Source organism: Dendropsophus ebraccatus, chromosome 5 (genome assembly GCF_027789765.1).
Source record: "Dendropsophus ebraccatus isolate aDenEbr1 chromosome 5, aDenEbr1.pat, whole genome shotgun sequence".
Taxonomy (NCBI): Eukaryota; Metazoa; Chordata; class Amphibia; order Anura; family Hylidae; genus Dendropsophus; species Dendropsophus ebraccatus.
Genome location: NC_091458.1, coordinates 60,588,130 through 60,606,937, shown reverse-complemented (window position 1 = coordinate 60,606,937; position 18,808 = coordinate 60,588,130). Strand labels below are relative to the sequence as shown.

Below are 18,808 nucleotides of genomic sequence, written 5' to 3'. Positions count from 1 at the left end.
ACTTTGGTATGGGATCACTTTAGGCGTCTCCACATAGGCACATGACACTGATGTAGTATGTACTCTTTATTGTGTTCACTATGAACAATTGTACATGTGTAATTTCTCATGGTTGATTTCACGTATTGTTCTACTCATTTCAGTATGTATGTTTGCTTCCCTTTTTCTTTTTATCTTTTTTCTTTCTTTTTTTGGCACTGTTTCTGAGTGTTATATATAAATTGTGTAAAACTTTAATATAAACTATCTGATAAAAAAAATATATATGACCATTTCCTGCATTAAGAATCTTTTTTATGAAATACTGAAATAAAAAAATAAAATATATTTCAATCTGCAATCTGTTATATATTGTTTTAGTTATAGTTTAGAAGTTAATATAGTAGCACCTAACTTGTTTTGATCAAATAAGAAGAATAAATGTGAAGTAGAATTGTTGGTTCAGTGGTCTTAGGCTGATATTAAAGGGTTACTTTTCGCTCCCTCCATTTCTGCCCCAGCCCCAAGATTCCAAAACAGGGGGGAAGCGGGTACCAAATCACTGCAACTTTTTTAAAATTTTTTGCACAATAATTAGCCGAAATATATATCGGCTGATTATTGTGCAAAAAACTTTAAATTGTTTGAATTTAGGCGATAATCTTCTGGTGTAAACGTGGCAACCATCAAACTATGAACAAAAATTAGTTCGTATGTGGTTGATCACATCTTTTGAGCTGACCTCATAATCCTTGTTTTCAAGTCTTTTAGTGCAAACACTTATCGCTCATAGTATATAGATACAAACACAACTACAAATATTCAGAATATATTTACAAACACAATTACAATAGCATTAACAACTCTTTATAGCGATTTATCCTCTGGTCTTAATGCCTTAATTGTTTAAAAGAAAAAATCATCACTTGTTTGCTAAACAAGCGATTTATCCGATTTGTTCGCTAAACGAGCGATTTATCTGTGTGTAAAAGAACCCTTAGAGGGGATTTCCAGATCTAGCATTCATCATCAGGCTTAGAATAGACAATGATTGTGTGATTGGGGAGATCTTACCCTTAAGTACCCCCATTGAACAAAAGTGATTTTCAGAATGCCTATAGAGCAGTTTAGAAAATTAAAGGGGTAGCTTGTGGCATTGTTTAGGTAAGCATTTTTTCCCGTTGTGTTTATTTCAGCTGAAGAAAATGGTGATGTTCTCTTTTTGTACAAGCTGTAGACTTCAAACACAACTGTAAGTATTATAGACTCATCTGTTATTCAGATTCCTGTTAGAAGAGCTGCAATATAAAGCAATTATTTAGAATACTATTAATTCTAATTACGGTATTATTTTCCACATGTATTAAAGAAAGATTTTACATTTGTTGACTTTAGAAAGGTATGCATGCCTCTGCAGATGACAGATGGAAGCAGAACTATCTTAAGGCCCCCTTACACCTATAGATATTTTACAGAAGCAAGCGCCAACCTGTCAGGTTGCGCTCACTTCCTCCTTGTTCCCTGCTCGCTGCATTGTGCTATTACACGCACTACCAGCAAGTGGGGATCAGCGGGAGGGGCCGTATGAATGATTGTTGGATCCTTTGGGTGGCCCCCAGTCTGTTATGTATGTACTTAGTGCTGTTTATGAGCTTTATTCTAGTACTATGTCACTCCAGCCCCCTTTGTGTAAATGTTTCCAGATTGGGTAATGTTAGGTATCAGGCCTGCTCAGCCAATCAGCAGCAATAGTGGTGTCCTGTCTTAGCAACTAATTGGCTGAGCGGGTCTGCCATGTCACGTCCCTGGAAGCATCTGCACAATAGGTACAAGAGCGGTACAGTACCAGCCGCAATGCAGGAGCCAGGGAGGTAAGTACATATTATTTTTTTATTCACCCCCTACCCGAGAGTACAGCTTAAAAGAGTCCTATCAGGACAACGACTTCAATATAGTGCAGAACAGAAGGAATATTAAACAGGTATTCCAATGAGGCAGAATGGTAACTTCCTGGCTCCCTTCGGCCTGAAAAGAATGAGCTACGATACCAGGTACCAATTGTATGTGCCTGATAAACAAAGAAGAGGTATACAACTGCTGTAGTCATTTCATTTAGCTTATTAATGGGGGTGCCTTTATCAATGTGATATTGATGGCTAATCCCAAGATTATCATTATCAAGGGCATCACTATTAAAGTCCTGGAAATCAACTTTAAATTATTGCTGCACTTTACTTCCATCCTTTCTAACACTGCAAATCCCAGCTAGAAACAGAAAGCTTTCTACTGGAGAACTAAAGAGATGCTTGTCACTGTTGGAATGGAAAGGGCAGACAGATGGACCATGTGGTCTGACGACAATCTTCTATGTTTCTGCATTTCTATTGCAGATTGTTGATTTTTCCTAGAGTTTGTGACCTTGACCCTGCACCCATTGGATTTTTTTCTGTTCTTTACAAACTTTTCTGTACCTAACAGAGAATTACACAATATATTTGTGACTGTATACACAAAGTGTCCTACATAAACTCCTGTGGTAACATCGGCATCAGTATTGACACTGCGCAATGTGAGAACTCTGACCACAGCAGTGTACTAGCAGTGATGTGGAAATGAAGCAGAAGAGCCAAGAGTAATGTAAACTAACAATGATGGTAGAAACAGTGATTGGTGACTGAGCTTCACAAAGTATTGCATATGAGGATGTAAGGGCACAATAGTTTTATTTTTTCACTAGACACAGACTTTAATTATAAGCAGTGTGGCGTACAATGTATTTATTTATACCTATTATTCGTTTAATCAGGGTTACATATTTGTTTATTAGAGCACCTACACACTATATAGTCAAGTTACATAGTAGACAAGTTAACCTCTAAGTAATTTTTTGACGCATAGGAGGAAAGCAAGTATCCTGCTCCTGTACTCCAGAGTAGTGCAGGTTTTCTGCTGTGGGACACAAGCAATAAGGTCGTATAATTGTGTGTTTCCTGCAAAAGAAAACCTGCATAGCTTCAGGTGACCAAGTACAGAGCAGAAGAAAAGGAAAAGGAGGGCTCAGTGCTGGAGCGGAAGGAAAGTGAGTAGGACTTTTATTATATTTTATTTTCTAGGGATGGGAACATCTACTTAATAAGGGGAGGGGGTTAACTACCTACTGGGGCCATCTACTTATGAGCTTCTTATCCCCATATCCGTATGGCAGCCAACCACAGTTTCTTAGAAAACACATTTTGGTACAAAATTTTTATAGGGTTAGTGTTGTCATTAAAAAAAAATGTATACTGGGGTATATGTGGGGAAGTTGTCATGTATAGATGGATGAAGGAGGGAGTTTACTGTTGACTACAAGTGACAGGGAAAAGGGTATAAGGAGACAAAAAGCAGGGTGGAGTTTTTGCCATCTGTAGTATCCAGGCAAAAAAGGAAAGAAAATGTCCATGATTTTATTTTTCAAAATTAGCGCTGTGAATGCACTAATAGTAGGGTGCCCAGCCTTTCCTGTCACCAGCCCAATGTGAGTTTATATCACCAACACCTCAGTTGTAGATGCAAGTTTTCTGTAAAAGGAGGACCTTACAAGGGCAACCAGGAGTGTTCTTCACCGCTGCTGGCTAGTGTCAGTAGTTGAGAAGTGTTTGTCAGCCAGGGACTCATTCTATTCATTCTTCCCTCTGCTCAAAGACCACCAACAGCAGCCAGGAGCAGGTATCTGCAGCAGTGAAGAATGTTCCTGGCATTCCTCTTAGATTCCTCCCAGGGACTGGGCTTGAATGAATTTTGGGATCTAAATGAGGCCTCATTCAGACATACTTTTTGTAACAATTATTTTTGGCCTTTCCCCCCTAAAATACTGTGCATTAGTATATGCATCTTTTGGCTTTTTTACCATCATCTGTCTCATTACCTGACGTGATTCTTTGATCATGTGATTCAAGGATTTGTATTGAGGAATGTAGGGAAAAATACAAGAAAAAATGCTCACACATTTTTACATGTTTTTTCTTTGCATTTTTTAAACCTAGGAAGGTCTATGGGAAGAAAAGTTCCACTAACTGGCTATGTTCACACTAAGGAAAAAAAAAAAAGACGTCCACTTTTTCTTTTTAAAATGACGTCTGCATTTTAATTGACCTCAATGGAATGCACTGAAGTCAATGGAATGACGGCCACCCAATTCACAGAACATTAATAAACATCAAAATAATGATCATGACAATTATTTTTGAACGTCTTTTGCAAACAGCGGATGTTGTTTTTTAGTTAGTCGCACAGTTTTTATTTTTTAACATTCCTTTCCCTGTCCTTACTATTAAATTCAATGGACTTTTCAATTAAAGACACACCCAAAGGCCAACCAGTCCAACCTACACTAGAATAATATACAGGCAGCCATTATTGTAATGATGGGCATCCAAAACATGAAATAACGGGTGCAATTTTGAACTCAAAATGATGAAAGTCATAGTCCCTGGGTAAAAAACAAAACAAAAACAAACACCTGCATTTTTAACCCCTAGACAACCCTGGACGTAGGGTTACGTCATGGAAGTCTGTCCCCAGACGACCCATGACGTAACCTTACTTCCTGGGTGTTTTTCCCGCTATGAAGCGCGCTCCGGAGCGGAGCGCGCTTCATAGCAGGTGGGGGCCGGCTGCAATCAGCAGCCGGGACCTCACCGGTAATGACACGCTGCAGCGATCGCGCTGCCGCGTGTCATTAACCCCTTAAACGCCGCGATCGCGGCGCGACCGCGGCGTTTAAGTGTAAGTGACAGGGGGAGTCCCCTGTCACTTACCGATCGGGACCCCCGCAGTGTGACTGCGGGGGTCCCGATCGTTGAAACGGACTGCCGGAGGTCTCTTACCTGCCTCCGTGCGGTCCGATCGGCGATCTGCTGCACTAAGCCTGCACAGGCAGGCTCAATGAGCAGATCGCCGATAACACTGATCAATGCTATGCCTATGGCATAGCATTCATCAGTGTAGAAATCAAAGTAATGTATGTACAAGTCCCCCAAAGGGACTTCAAAAGTGTAAAAAAAAAAAAAGTTCAAAACACTAACACACTACCCCAAAACCCCTCCCCCAATAAAAGTTGAAATCACCCCCCTTTCCCATTATATAAATAAAACATATAAAAATGAATAAATAGATAAACATATAATATACCGTAGCGTGCGTAATTGTCCGATCTATTAAAATATAACAAGCGTCATTGCGACCGGTAAACGGCGTACACGAAAAGAGGGGAAAAAGTGCGCAGATTACCGATTTTATGTTACATTATATATTTAAAAAAATCTATAAAAAGTGATCAAAACGTCCGATCTTTACAAATATGGTATTAATAAAAACTAGAGATCATGGCGGAAAAAATGACACCCCATACAGCCCCATAGGTGGAAAAATAAAACCGTTATAAGCGTCACAATAGGCCCATTTTATTAATATTTAATTGCCAAAAAAAGGATTTCATAAAAAAAAAAATATAACATTAGAGAATCTGTGTAACCTGCATATGGTTGTGTTCGGACTGACCTATAGAATAATAGTATCATGTCGCTGTTACCATATAGTGCATTACGTAGACACAGGAACCCCCCAAACGTTACCATATTGCATTCTTTCTTACGATTTCACCTATTTATATCTTCATAAATAATATATCTGGAATTCCATCATACATGTTATGGTAAAATGAAAGACGCCATTACACAGTACAACTATTCCTGTAAAAAACAAGCACTTACATGGCCTTGTAGATAGAAAACTGAGAGTGCTGGAGCTCTTAGAAGGGGAGGAGGGACAAACGAAAGCACTAAGATCAAAATTTGCCCGGTCCACTGGGTCATTTTGGGCCTGGTCCTCAAAGGGTTAAAATCTGGACACTGCCATTTTTCTAAATAGCCATATTGTCTATAGTGCTTTGTTTCCCCAGTGTCCCCCCCCCCTGGAAAAACACCTTGAGTGAAACCAGCTTTATAAGAATGTGTAGTTGGAGCACTGGTCCCCTCTATGGTTTTCAGGATTTCTGGAAGCTAAGACTGATATGGGAAACTTGGTCATTTCTTTGAAATCTTTCTTCACATGTATTCTACTTAGAAGTCACATTAGTCTGTGGTTTTACTCTATGATGTTGAATGATTTCTCTCTTCTGTCAGCTTACCTGTCTGTTTTAGAGGTGTCTGGTTTGTCTATAGACAATGACAGTACTTTTTTGCCATGTCAGTGCAATGATGCGAATTATAGTTTTGCAACAGCTAGAGGGCTGTAGCTTTGAAACCCCTGTATTATTTGATCCCTCTGTATAACTAATAGCACCTTGCACTGAAAAATTGCTACAGATACTTTTTATGGTTTTTCTGATGACTGGGGTCTATAGGTATGTTTGCTGTATATGCTTGAATATTTCCTTACGTACACAGTAAACTAACATGGTGTGAAAAATTACAAAATGTATGTCCAAAATCTCATTAGTTTCCATTGCTCTGCACTTTTTCCTGGATAGGATGTCATAGGGTATCCAAAAGCATAGTCCTGAGGTGGCAATATGGACGGAATTTTTCCTTTGGTTATTGTGACTATATTTCTATAGTGATTATATATTGCTGATTTACAGCTCACATGGTGATATGTTTACTTGATGTGGACATTTAGAAGCAGCGTGTTTTCTCCATATAAAGACTGTAGTAGACAGCCCGACCTGCCATGTAAGCGAGAACTGTTAGATTGGCACTTGCTTTCAGACCCTATTAGATGGCTCGACAATTGTGCGGCCAGGGCTGAGCAAACATCGCTAGTGATGTTCAGACAGCCCTTTGGTCAGCCGTCAGCTGTGCATCACTTATTACACAGAGAAATTAGCATTCACATAATCTCTCCATGTAATAGGGCCTTGTAGAGGTTGTCCAGGCAAAATGAACTTGTCCCCTATCCACAGGATTGTGGAGGATCTGACCTCCCTACCCCTGCCAATCTCCCTATTGGGCCCAACTGTGGATAGAAGACAAGTTTGTTTTACCTAGACAACTTTTTTAAGACTGGCTTCACACAGCCTTAAATTTTCACAAAAAAAACATCCCAAAAAATAGTGGTGTCACACACCGCTTTTGAGAAAGTTTATTTTAGCATTTTTTCCTGGCGTTTTTGACTTTAGGTGTGAATGTTTTTTTGGGGGGAGTCTATGTGCTTCCAGGAGTGGTGTTTTTGAGACAAACAAAAGAAATTCCATTGAACACCACACTCTCTGCATCACTTCTCACCTACAAGTCCCTCTTGACTCTATACTAGCAAATGGCACCTTTCCTACATACCTCTTTCTGCGCATACATTTTCTCCACTGTTCACTTTAAGAACAAAATTTCTTACCACAAAAGACTAGATAATAATAAAGGTTATACAGTATAGGGGACCTTGATCAAGACTGGCATATGAGTATGAGTCTTAAGTAAGAAATAAGAATCTTGATCTTAACCCTTTGAGGACCAGGCCCAAAATGACCCAGTGGACTGTGCAAATTTTGATCTTAGTGTTTTTGTTTTTCCCTCCTCCCCTTCTAAGAGCTTTAGCACTTTCAGTTTTCTATCTACAGGGCCATGTAATGGCTTGTTTGTTACAGGTATAGTTGTACTTTGTAATGGCGTAATTCATTTTACCATAACATGTATGATGGAACTCCAAATATATTATTTATGAAGATATAAATTGGTGAAATCGTAAAAAAGAATGCAATATGGTAACGTTTGGGGGGTTCCTGTGTCTACGTAATGCACTATATGGTAAAAGCGACATGATACAATTATTCTATAGGTCAGTTCGAACACAACCATATACAGGTTTACGCAGATTCTCTAATGTTAAATATATATTTTGTTTTATTAAATCTTTTTTTTGGCAATTAATTATAAATAAATAGCCCTATTGTGACGCTTATAACGGTTTTAGTTTTTCACCTATGGGGCTGTATGGGGTGTAATTTTTTCCACCATGATCTCTAGTTTTTACTAATACCATATTTGTGAAGATCGGGTGTTTTGATTGATCACTTTTTATTAATTTTTTTTTATATATAATGTAACATTAAATCGGTAATCCGCACACTTTTTTCCCTCTTTTCATGTACGCCGTTTACCTTTCGCAATGACACTTATTATATTTTAATAGATTGGACAATTATGCACGCGACGGTATATTATATGTTTGTTTATTTTTATATGTTTTATTTATATAATGGGAAAGGGGGCTGATTTCAACTTTTATTGGGGGAGGGGTTTTGGGGTAGTGTGTTAGTGTTTTTAACTTTTTTTTTTCTTACACATTTGAAGTCCCTTTGGGGGACTTTTACATACAGTACTTAGATTTTTACACTGATCATTGCTATGCCATAGGCATAGCATTGATCAGTGTTATCGGCGATCTGCTCATTGAGCCTGCCTGTGCAGGCTCAGTGCAGCAGATCGCCGATCGGACCGCACGGAGGAAGGTGAGAGACCTCCGGCGGTCCGCTTTAACGATCGGGACCCCCGCAGTCACACAGGAATTTTTGGCAGCGCCAGGATACCTACCCAGGTACTTTTTTCTTCTTTTCACTGCAGTCTTAAGTAAAGCCCTGCCCCCTTTCTCAGATTTACTAGGAGGCGCACACCTCTTATTACAGCCGTCCCTGCGCTCGGCCCAGGCATTGTGCAAAAATCTACACCTGTTTTCAAGAAGATGTAGATTTTTGCCTAGTTTATGCCTGCTTCCAGGCATAAAGTTTCATAAATCAGATGTTGGAGAAGGCCATGCCTCCTCCCCGCCATGTTGTGCCCGCCCGCCTATCAGGCGAGTGGGAAATATGGCAGGCGTACGCCAAGGAAAAGGGGCGAATGTGCCCCTTTTTCATGGCGTACGCCACATTACTATCACCCAGATGCTATTCTGCAGTGATATACATCTAAAAATGTCCTATGTTTGTTTCTAGGAAAGAGATTCCGTTACAAGAGATTCAGATACCTGTTTCTTACAATGCCAAATGAAATGGATGTACAATTTCTTACATGGGCTGTCATATTGCATAAAGATGCAACAAACTCCTACAAAATTATATGTTGTTGTTATTATAACAGCCCACTTAAAGGGGTAGTGCGGCGCTAAACAATTATTCACAAAATAACACACATTACAAAGTTATACAACTTTGTAATGTGTGTTATGTATGTGAATGGCCCCCTTCCCCGTGTTTCCCCCCCCACCCCCACCCCCACCATCTGGGCGCGCTGTCTTTTTTTATGGCATGTGTTACCCATGGTGTTTTTTTGTCTGGCATTTTGTTGGAAAAAACGCCTTGTGGGAAATTGCCCTACGTGCGTTTGTTTGCTATGTTGTGTTCCTGCACATTTTGTACTCTCTTGCATGAAAATAAAGAAGGTTGTTTCATTATGCTCAAGAACATGGAGATGAAGTGGGTTTTCTTTCCTATGTTTTCAATACGTCGACCAGATCATGCAGCGCATGTCCTTGTAATCTATACTAGCACAGGCCGGTGTCATACAGAAGAGCTCTCAGCAAGCCTAAAAATGTCATTCTTGTTTTCCTACACAGCTCTCCCGTTTAGCAGTATGCAGCGTGGAGCCCCAGAGCAGAGGTTGCTATGCAACAGTCATGTGACACGACAGGGCACGGTTCCCATTACACAACACGAGAAAGTGAGATTGACGCCAAGTAAAGAATTTGGTGTCTATGTCATTTGGGAGCCAGTCAGCCCTAACACAAAACAAGCTATACACTGTCAAGACTTGCAAATCAAAACAAGGGATCTTACGAGGTCCAGACTTCCCCAAATCCGAATTCAATAATGAAGATTTCCTCTCGCGTTCGACCTCCGAAAGGTGAACAAGATTCCGTCTCGAAAATAAAGAGGTCCATCATACGCCCTGGATTGTGCAGGCAGATTATTTCCACCCGAAATATACAGTTCCCCTTTCACTGTATGATCGTATCCTATTTTAAGCAGGTCTTGAAGGGCACTAAACATAAAGATGGCAGCCTTTCAAAGATATGCTAGGATCTACTCTATTTGCAGTTGTTTCTGGAGGTGTAGGAACCAGTGATATATGAGATAAAGTAGGGACCATGGGTGGGGGGCAAGTTTCAGGACTGGTAATTAAAATCTTCTTGTTATGACTGTTTCCAGTGTGTTCGCTGTGACTGTCAAATTCTTATGAATGGGGCTTGCAGAACTCCATGCTCACTCTGCACACACACAACCCTATTCAGATGCACAGTATGAGACAGGCATTTAATTGTACACATTTCTGCAATAGACTTGCTGGATGGGAACAAGAGAATGCATTCTGCTGCAGAGTAAATACACAGAATGCACAATTTAAAATGGTTTTCTGACTTTTCAAAAATTACCTAGGGGGATGGAGTGAGAAGGTAAATAAAGGAAGTTATACTCCCCTTTCCATTTACTCCTGTGTTGCTGCTATTCACATGATGTCCATGTACTTGCAGTAAGGGATGCTGCAGCTAATCACTGGTGACAGCAGGCACGTGCAAGAGAATATGTACAGAGCGGTACTGGACCAGGAGTGAGCAGAGGGGTACTTTTCTATAAAGTCTAGAAAACCCAATAAAGCGACTCTGTACCCACAATCTGACCCCCCAAACCACTTGTACCTTCAGATAGCTGCTTTTTATCCAAGATCTGTCCTGGGGTCCGTTCGGCAGGTGATTCAGTTATTGTCCTAAAAAACAACTTTTAAACTTGCAGCCTGTGCCCAACGGGAGTATCTGTGCCCTAACTTTGCACCACCAATCCATTCCTCCTCCCCACCCTCTTCATCATTAGGAATGCCACTGGAACAACTTCTCCTGTCTGAATATTGCACAGGTGCTTTAACGATCCAGCCCATGTTCTGTATTCACACAGCTGAGGAATAGAAGACAATCTGCCTGGGCAAAGGGCAATAACCCTGAAACAGGTATTTGCAGGTAGGTATCTTTTCCTTCTGGAGAAATTTCAGGCTTGGCATATATCCCCAGTCATGTTCTAAGACTCCTAGTTGTAGTGAAACACTTGAGGAGAACACTACCTTTAAATGGCACCATCCTAGAGCTGCTTTGCATATCCTTCTAAGTTTTGTGCTTGAGGGTGTATTCATATGTTTTATTAGGTTAAGATATATATGACAAACAATTGACTAGGTGGAACATCTTCCCGAGAATGTGGATATTATATCTCGGAATTTATAAATGATTATAGAATAAACTGCATTCATTGAAAGTATAACCCTAGGATTTTCTCTTTATTTTCATTCAACCCCCACCCACAAGACGTTCTGTGAGAATCTATAACACAGACGCCATGTGAGCCCCATACTCCAAGAGTCAAACGTTAATATAGCATCAAGCAGCAGTTTGTCTCCTAAATAGGGAAGCGATAACAAGAGATTGAGTTACACTAACATTCACTTACTTGGGCCTCTTGCAAGCTAGAACAGCTCAAATTCACAGATTATGCAGGGGACGTCTGATTGCAGTGCTGAAAGAATGCACTTGTATGGACGCACAGGGAGCCCGGCTGGTTTGTCTGGGTTTCTCTTTGTGAATGAAGTGGAGAATTTCATAAGGCATTCATTTTAATCCTTGTGTTCACTAAAATACATCTTACTATGGCTGTTTCAGTGTTTACGGACATAGGCCTAACAATTCTTGTAGAAATGGGCCTCAAAAGAGCACACATTAGTACTAAAATAATCAAATATAGTCTAATAGCATTCATTTTTGCTATCACCAAACAATAATGTGAATAAGTCATAGACCATTAATTATTATTATACAGTAAATAATTCATCTAGAAGGGAACTCTTTTATTTTAGGAGCACCCTGATGGAATGCCAGTCTCTAGAATTCTGGGAGCGAAAGGGCATGAAACTCTGCACACTGCATCCAAATCTTTCCTCGATAGGACATTTTGAGAAGATTTACTGGCATTATCCTTCAACAGAATACTCTGATCTAAGCCATTCCTTATGCAGACAATGATATGTTTCACATAGGGTATTCGTTTTTGAGGTGGCCCCCTGTATAAGTAAGCATAAGACTTATACACTAAATGTAGGTCCTTAGTACACAGAGCCTTAGTTGCATGTCTGTGACCATTAGGCTATGTTCACACAACGATTTTCAATGGCTGTTATACTGTGCATTGTGTGAACAAACAGACGTTGTTTCCATAGACTTCAATGGAAACCATTGAAGACTGAAAATAACAGTTGTTATTTTGAGTATCACATAATGGCCGTTATTTTATTAGAAAAACAAAAACAGTGTGTGAACATGGCCTTACCCTTGTTTCTCACAATCATATTAGTAAATATCCATATTAAGAATTCACAAAGCTCATGTAGTATACATGGCACTGCATGTCATTAGTACATGATCAGTAATGCATCAGTATTAATGATCAGCAGTCTGTCTTCAAGGCAGGAAATTAAACTACACAAAATCGATAAAATATGGATAAAACTCCAACAGTATAGTAATGCAAAACAGATCTACTGCAGATTACATGGATCTCTTTCCTTATTCTCATGCTCCGTGATTCACAAACCCTACGTAGCATGAAGCTGCATGATAGAATACCAGTCCTTACGGCATCATGAATCATTATGATGCCGGGAGCGCCGAAAGTATCAGTACAGTCCCACAAAGAGTTAAACGTTTTGCGGCTCCCGGCATAATAATGGTACATGATGTCGGGAAGACTGGAATTTTACCACTCAGCTTCACCCGAGGGGGGGATGTAAAACGGCACATGAGGCATTTTTAAAATGCATACATACAGAGTGGTCCAAAAAAATGTATCCACTGTTTAAAAGTCCATAACTTGCAAACTAATTGACGGAATTGTCTCATATTTGGTAGTGTACTAGTTTGTAGTTCCGGCAGTCACCACACAAGCGTTGTATTGTTTTCACAGATGACAGTCGCCGGATAGTCTGTGTTGTGTTCGTAGTTGCACCTAGTAACTCGAGTAAACATGGCTGGCGCAAGGCTTACATTCGATGAAAGGAAGTCAGTTTTGAAGAGGTATTTTAAGTACGAAAACATTAATGAGATTCAACGGCAATGGCGAAATGAGTATCAAACAGAGCCACAGACACGTTTAACGATTTGTCGCATTCGAAACAAATTTGAAGCCGAAGGCTGTGTTAAAGATGTACACAAACAACGATCTGGATGACCTGTAACAGTAACAAGTCCAGCTAACTCCCGTCGTGTGTTACAACAATTCACTAGTTCACCACAGAAGTCTTTGAGTGTGTTCGTGAAACTGGAATGAGTCGCAAAAGTGTTTGGCGAATTTTGAAGACAGCAAAGTGGAAGTGCAACATCCCACTATTGCTACATGCAATGAACGTGGACGACCCAGATGGAGCACTGCGAGTGGTTTAACAACATGGTGCGCAACGATGACGAGTTTGCAGAGATGATTGTGTGGTCTGATAAGGCACAGTTCAAACTCAATGGTACAGTAAATCGCCACAATTGCATCTACTGGGCCGCCGAAAATCTGAACGTCCATGTCGACAAAGCTGTGAATTTGCCAGGAGTAAATGTGTGGTATGGGTTGTCGTATCGGGGCTTGATTGGGCCATTCTTCTTTGACGGCACAGTTACCGGTGAGGTGTACCTTTATAAGCTTCAGACATCCATTTTACCTGCCATCCGAGACCTGTATGGAGACAGAAGATTTTACTTTCAACAAGATGGTGCCCCAGCCCACTACCAACATCGTGTTAGGGCGTATCTCGACGAAAATCTACCAGGAAGGTGGATAGGCCATAGAGGTGCTGTGGAGTATCCACCACCTTCCCCAGACTTAACTCCTCTGGACTTTTACCTGTGGGTAAAGGACGTCGTTTATCGACAAATGCCACGCACATTGGCTGAACTTCGAGAATCCATCGTACATTCATGTGCAAATATCGAACTGAACACCTTGCAGTCAGTAGTTCGTGCCGCAGTTCGGCGGCATCGTTTTTGTGTGGATGTGAATGGTGACCATTTCGAACACCTACCATGATATCTTTAAGTTGGACTTTAAGCTACACTTTCACCAAATATGAGACAACTCCGCCAATTAGTTTGCAAGTTATGGACTTTTAAACAGTGGATACATTTTTTTTGGACCACTCTGTATTTATACCACCTGCACCATAGTTTAATATTTACTCTGTATTACAGACAGGTCATAAGTGATGAAATACTGATGAAAAATATGCTGCCAGTTTTTGGGTTAGTATATCGTAACGGTACTTGCCTGTTCAAAATAGAACAGAGATAAATAAATGATTTGCTCCTCTTCTGTATTTTGGACACAGCTCTGGTTTTGGCTTACACATACTGATGCCAAATATTGACCATAATGCTGGTGTGCGAAAGTGACCAAAGTCTGGAATGTAGACATTGTGGTGTAAAAAACATAGGCACATTTTTGCTTTTTTCTCATTTGTCTTTAGTTTATGGTTAATAGACTGCGTGCTATGTGATTCTCTAAGAAAAAGCTAGTTTCCACATGTTGCTTGGTATGGATGCACTTAGTGAAACTGTTTGGACTTGTCATCCGGTGGCTGGGACAGGTGGCATCTGCGTGATTAATGTGTACACAGCAAGTTATCATTGTGTCCTGTTACTTTGAACTGGAGACCACAGTCACAAGTTAACCGTTGAAGGCTGTGTGTTATTACTTTTCAGTGTGGAAACTAGTGAGATATTTTTTTTATTTGTTACTTTTTTATGGCTGTGTTCAGTTAGAATAGTGTAATGTTCAGCTCACTCACAACAAAAACACTGTACAAGTATCAGTGTCTTATAAGGCAGAAAATGTTTTTTTGCTTGTTTACTTTTACACTTTATACAAATAAATTTACTGGACAATGACTAATTTGGTATTTTATTGGGCAGGCATGTAAAACACTGTCCTATAGACACTTAAAGGGGTTGTCTGGGATGAACACATAATCAGGGATGCTGTGGGGGCATGACTAGTGATATATGCTTACCTGTCCCACTGTCCTGACGCAGCTGCTGGTTCCCGGGCTGCCAGCTCTCCACCACTGTCAGTGTTTCTTCAACATCTGCTGATGAGCCACTCACACCAGAAATAGCCACTCAGCATAGACTCTATACTGTCTATGCTTAGCATCTATTTCCAGTGGGAGTGGCTCATCAGTAGATGTGGAAAAGCTGACAGCAGTGGAAAGTGAGTGGCCGGGTAACCCTCAGCTGCAGTGGAGCGGGACAGGTAAGTATACATCATTGTCATGTCACCACAGCCCTGGTAGCATCCCCGATTATGTATTTATCCCAGACAACCTCTCTAATAAATCTATAATAATTATATTTTCGTTACTACACTAACACAATCAGAGCCTATTAGGTCTGAAGGCATAACTAGAATAGATTCCTGTAAATTGGCAAGCCCACTATCATGTATATTCATGGGAGAGCAAGTGATACTTACACTCCTAAGTCCTCTGCTTTTTGTCTCTCTCCCTACTTTTGAGATAGGGTATCCTGCTGCCGTTAAGGGTAAGAAGAGAGGGCTCCCGGCGTGAGCCCTCTCTGCAGCGTGCAGTTCTTTTTCAATTTCACTGCACAAATAATTTTTTTTATGAAAAAAATTAAGTATGTTTTTGCAAAGTATAATTGGTGTTGCAAAAAATAAGGGCTCATGTGGGTCTGTAGGTGAAAAAATGCATTCGCTATGGCCTTTAAAACACGAGAAGGAAAAAACGAAAGCGCAGCTGACAAAACCCTGTGTCCTATGTTCGGTATACACACGTAGTATAGTACAGTGGTTAGCTGACAAAACCCTGTGTCCTATGTTTGGTATACACACGTAGTATAGTACAGTGCCCTGTGTGTCCTAAATCTGTCCTTGTAACACAAATACTGTGTACAGAGCAACACTCAGGAAAACAACACTGGCCTCTAGCACAGAGGTAATATGAGGTCACTTGCTGGGCACTATGCCATGTTTACCCCTTCAGTACTACAGAAGCCTAGCCCTATGCTGATTAAGATGAAACTACATAGAAACACCTGTACGCTATATGTATTTATGCATTCATATTTATAGTCCTAAACAACAACCTAGAATTCCTGCCCACCATATTCAGACTGTATACTGTATACATACCATACATTCTTGTGTACCATACAAACAGTACACCATACATTCTTCTCTACAGTATGTATATTATACCTTTTTGTTTCAAAGTACAGAGTATGCGGTGGATTGGTCAGGGACAGTTTCTGAGGTCAAGGATATAAACGTTTACTGTATTTGATTAAGTATTTTCATACAAAGAAGTGTGCTACATACTGCTTCTTCTTGTAGAGAAAGCACAGGAAGCATGGCAGCACACATTATACTTGTGACCTTCGCTAAATACAGTAGTCCATGCCCTATCCCAGTTTGGGGTCTCCCAATGTATGCTACATTTCAATGGGAAGATGTGTTAGGTTGTTTCTTCTCTTTTGCTGGGAATAAATGTTGATGGTGGTTTGTCAGGGCTATTGTTGGTCCTGGCAGTCTGTTATCCTGGTGTTGATCTTGTTATGAGGTTATCCTTAGGCCCCGTTCACACTACGGAATTGGCATGTCAATTCTTTGAACGAAGAGGCGCAGAGAGCGAAGGCGTGCCAGCCCTCCCATTCAAACTGATAGAAGGCAGGAATAGGCGCTGAGTCCGCGCACGGGGGGTGGGGGGGGGGTGGGGGGGGGGGGTCCACAAGGAATCTAGGCGCCAATTCCGTAGTGTGAACAGGGCCTTACAACTGACACAGTTCTTATTTGCTATACGAACATTATCACCCACCATTCTGAGATATGATATTATTGATTGGTCCTTTTTTATTCTAGCCCTTATGTCTTATATCTATAACATTACAACTGCTAAGCTCAGCTATTGCAGCTGATAGATTCATTTTCATGCTGTGCACTGAACAGCGTAAATATAAGAGAACGGTGTAAATATAAAATAGAAAAAAAGGCCCAGTTTCTTGGGTGTGTAAAATAAAAATGGGCGTAAACTGCACATAACAACCAATCACAGATCAGCTTTTAGCTCTGATTCAATAAAAGCTGAGTTGTGATCGATTGCTGTAGGCAGCTTACACCAGTTTTTATCTTACTTACTTTATTTATTCAAGGCCAGTGTCAGAATTGCTTTTTTTCCCATTATCGTGAAAAGAATTAATAAAGGTTGATTTATAAAATATATTTACTCCAAATGGTACCGTGAAAAAATACAATTGGTCATCCAAAAAAACAAACATTTTAACATAACTCTTAGGCAATGGAAAAAGACAAATGCTTTGTTTTGAAATCTCAAAGGGGTGACTGTAGCTTTGGTGTTTAACCCCTTCAAGACTGAGCCCATTCGGGCTTTAATGACCAAGCTCATTTTTCAAAACCTGACCTGTCTCACTTTATGTGCTTATTGCTTAGTGATGCTTTAATGTATGCTAGTGATTCTGAGATTGTTTTTTCGTAACATATGGTACTTTATGATAGTGGCAAATTCGGTCACTGTCTTGTGTGTTTTTTGTGAAAAACATCAAAATATCATGAAAAATTTGCACTTCACAAACTTTGAAATTCTCTGCTTCTAAAAACAGAAAGTCATATCATATAAATTAGTTACTAAGTCACATTATCAATATGTCCTCTTTATTCTAATTTCATTTCGTAAACATATTTTACTTTTTTCGGGTGTTACGGGGCTTAGAAATGTATCAGCAAATTATCACATTTTAATGAAATTTCCAAAACTGATTTTTTTTAGGGACCAGTTCTTTTTTTTAATGGATTTAGGAGGCTTGTATCCTGGAAACCCCTATAAGTGACCCAATTTTGGAAACTAAACACCTAAAAGAATTAATCTAGGGGTATACTGAGCATTGTGGCCCTACAGGGGCTTGAGGAAAGTATTCACCATTAGGCCATAAAAAAATGGAAAATTGAAATTTTCCAACAATATATACGTTTAGATTAAATTATCTCATTTTGACAAGCAACATGAGAGAAAAAGCACACCAAAATTTGTAACACAGGTTCTTTTAAGTACAACGGTACCCCAAATGTGGGCATAAACTACTGTATGGGCACACCGCAGGGCTCAGAAGGGAAGGGGCACCAATTAGCATTTTCAGGGCAGATTTTGCTGAAAAAGTTTCTGAGCGCCAGATGCGTTTGCAGAGCCCCTGTAGTGACAGCAAAATAGAACTCCCCAAAAGTCACCCCATTTTGGAAAGTGCACCCCTCAAAGAATTCATCTTGGGTGTGGTGAGCATTTTGATACTACTGGTATGAGAGGAAAGTATCAATAATGTGTTTGTTTAGTTTGAAATTTCTTAATTGTACGAGTAACAGGGGAGAAAACACACCCAAAAAATTGTAACACAGGTTCTCCCGAGTACAACAGTACCCCATATGTGGGCATAAACCACTGTATGGGAACACAGCAGGGATCAGAAGGAAAGGAGCGTCATTTTGCTGGAGCAAAACCGCAGCTAGTATTGGTTATTAGAATAGTGCAGTTTACGGGCAATCTAGGGTGGTTACGGGCAATCTGGGATGGTTGCGGGCAGTCTGTGACAATCTAGGATGGTTACGGCCAGTCTGTGGCAATCTGGGGTGGTTACAGGCAATCTGGGGGTATTTACTGGCTATCTGGGGGTGGTTACGGGCAATCTGGGGGTGTTTCTGGCTATCTGGGGTAGTTACGGGCAATATGGGGGTGTTTACTGGCAATCTGGGGTGGTTACT

General features: G+C 40.2%; 1 long non-coding RNA gene across 1 annotated transcript in view; it reads left to right on the top strand.

The window, feature by feature from the left end:
- The first annotated feature begins 1,176 nt into the window (after window positions 1–1,176).
- The window catches only part of LOC138793602 (uncharacterized), a 79,659-nt gene continuing 62,027 nt past the window's right edge, over window positions 1,177–18,808 (top strand). Inside the window, exon 1 of the long non-coding RNA XR_011363307.1 lies at window positions 1,177–1,231. This is a non-coding gene — a long non-coding RNA (uncharacterized lncRNA). The remainder of the gene's footprint in view (window positions 1,232–18,808) is intronic.